Here is a 3,045-nt window from a genome sequence, read left to right on the forward strand (position 1 = left end):
CCGCGGAAGCAGCAATTACAGAATTACAACGGCACGGTGCAACGTGCAGAGAGGAAGGAACGCCACGAGAAAACTGCCTCCTTGTCACCCGAGTCAAGGCGGTGTGACCAAAGGTCTATGTCAGAGATCAGGTTCCTAATTGTTATTACAGAATGTTGGTCGATACTACTAAACAACATGTCATTACGTGCTGCCCAAATCTTTCAGAGTAAGGCGAGGAGGACGAAGGACCATGCATTTGTGGGTAGATGTTGGGGCAGTGGTGTATCCTAGAGCTCGTTGAGGTCGTCGGACAAGGGCAGGAAGCCTAGTCGTTGCCAAATCCTATTGGCAAGGGGGCGTGTGATGAAGATGTGAGTGGAATCTTCAGGTGATGTAGCACAGCAAGGGCATAGGTTGGAGGAGATTATGTGCTTATGGGCGAGGTTCACAGCCGAGTTGAGGCGATCTTTGAAGAGAAGCCAGGCAAAAATCTTGATCTTGTGAGGAACCTTGGAGCCCCAGATGAGGGGGGCAATGGGATCTGTGTCTGGCTTAGTCATGAGTGTGCCGTATGCTTGCTTGGTGGAGAAGTCATGCCCCTGGAGTAGGAACCGTTGATCTTCCTCAGTTGACGGCGTGAAGTCCTGCAAAACAGCCAAAAGCGAAGGAAGCTCTCGTTCTGCTGTTAGGGAGAGACGATTACGGAGGTTGGCTTCGATACCGAAGCGCAAAATGTTAGCTACTTTAACCAGTTGTAGAATGGAGTGCAAGAAGAGGCATGGGAAGGTGGTAGCTAGGGGTTTTGGTGTGAGCCATGTATCCAGCCAAAAGTATGTGTGTGTGCCACTGTTGGTGAGAATAAAGGTTATTGACTGAAGGGCGGGTATCTGTTGGGTTATGGTGCGGCATAAGAAGGAGGTTTGGGGGGCTGAAGAGACGAAACGGAACGCGCTTCGGCTTGCCTCTTCACTGACACGTGAGACTGCACTTGGAATAACCGACCATGCGCCAAACTCCCCCCGCCCACCGCGTGAAAATCCTCCCCCCTCCCACACCCAAAAATCCCCCCCAAATCTGATTCAACCGCCCTTCGGCCAACTAGCCAATAATATTCCCCAAACCCCCCTGTCCCCCTCCACTCCATTCGCTCCGCCAAAGCCGCCCTCCCCGCCGCGCCAATACGTCGGCGCCGCGGTTCGGCGATCCTCTCGCTCCCACAGTACGCTCTTGTAGACTGCCATCCTCTAGCCGCACCGCCATCTCTGGCCACGTTCTTGTGGAGGCGCACGGCGGTCAGCGCCGCCACCGCTGGCGACGTTCGTGTGGAGACGCACGGCGGTCAGCTTCTTCCATGGTACGCGCATTCTAGACTGAGGCCCCGTTCATGTCGGTGTAGCGCTGAATGTTAGCTGATAGACGCTGTTAATCTCACTGTTTGCCGAAATAGTTTACTGTCAATATGCTCTACGTAAGAAGCTTCATTGCCCTGTTCTGCACTCAATCTGCTTAGCTGAGATGGCATGCCAAGGCCGATTAGTTGCTAAAATATCTTGCCATATATTTATTGTGACGTAGATTGCCATGGTCTAGTAGTCAATCTGTTAGGTGAAATAGTTCTACACCGTTTTATACTCGATCTTTGTTGCTGCGATGGCCTTCGATAGTTCGATGGCTGTGTGCTCGGCCTCATTGACTGCTGAAACAACCTGCCATAATTTGGCACTCAAATCTGTTTGCTGAATTAGCTTTACATATATTTCGTTACTTAGATCTGCTCGTCCAAATATCTTGCCATAGCTTTAGACATCGACCTAGGTATTTTTTTTCTGGACTTCATAAAAAAGCATATATGTTTTTCCTGTAATATCTAGTAGAAAAACTAATTTGTATGTCTAACAGATGGACAGGACTTGGATAACTTCTGCTCGAAGATTCTCCGCTACATATGTCGAAGGGGTTGAAAACTTCATGAACTTTATCAGAGCTGAGTACGGTGGTCCGAAATCAGATGTGCTCTGCCCGTGTAGCAGTTGTATGAATTCAGTTACAAGACCCCAGTCAACTGTGCAAAATCATCTACACTTGTATGGGATGTCGGTCACATATACTAGGTGGGTTCATCATGGTGAAGCTGTGAACGTCAATGTTATTGACTACGTGGAAGCAGCAGATCACCAACTTGATCTGCCTGATGCTCAGGTGGAAGAGGAGGAGGAGGTGGTGGTGGCGGAGCCAGTGAGTTTGACCAACATTGAAATAATGCTACGAAATGCTCGTGCATTCCGTGAACTTTCACCTGCAGAAGAAAAACGGTGGGCCCGCATGTTGGAACAATGCAACGTTGCTGTCACACCCCAGGAAATAAGCTATCAGTATTCTCAGCTATGGTCACCTTTCTTTAGGTGAAGACATCTGAGCGGATGACCAACAAATCATTTGATGCGAGGTTGGCTGCTTTCCGCAAATCTTTTCCAGATGCGTCTGAGCTGCCACACACCTACAGCAAAATGTAGAATTTCCTTCGTGCAGTTGGAATTGGATATGATATGATCCATGTTTGTAAGAATAATTGTGTTCTGTTCCAGAAGGATTATGCCAACTTAAGTGAATGCCCAAAATGCAAATCATCAAGATGGAAAGATGGCGATGCTGTGAAGAGGATTCCTCATAATGTTCTGAGACATTTTCCAATTACACCAAGATTGCAGAGGTTGTTTCATGATGCCGAAACAAGAGATGATGTACTATGGCATTCTAGAAACCAGGAGTACAGAGATCAGAATGTAATGAGCCATCCATCTCGTGGTAGTGAGTGGAAAAGCTTCAATGATAAACACAAAGAGTTTGCTGCTAACCCGAGAAACATTAGATTTGGCTTAGCTTCAGATGGATTTAACCCATTTGGCCACCAGAGCGCCACATATAGCATGTGGCCAGTGCTTGTTATCCCTTACAACATGCCTCCAAATGTCTGCACCAAAGAATCAAACTACATGATGGCCTTGCTCATCCCAGGTCCAAAAAGTCCTGGAAAGGATTTTGATTTGTTCATGGAGCCTCTTG

Source organism: Triticum dicoccoides, chromosome 1A (assembly GCF_002162155.2).
Source record: "Triticum dicoccoides isolate Atlit2015 ecotype Zavitan chromosome 1A, WEW_v2.0, whole genome shotgun sequence".
Taxonomy (NCBI): domain Eukaryota; kingdom Viridiplantae; phylum Streptophyta; class Magnoliopsida; order Poales; family Poaceae; genus Triticum; species Triticum dicoccoides.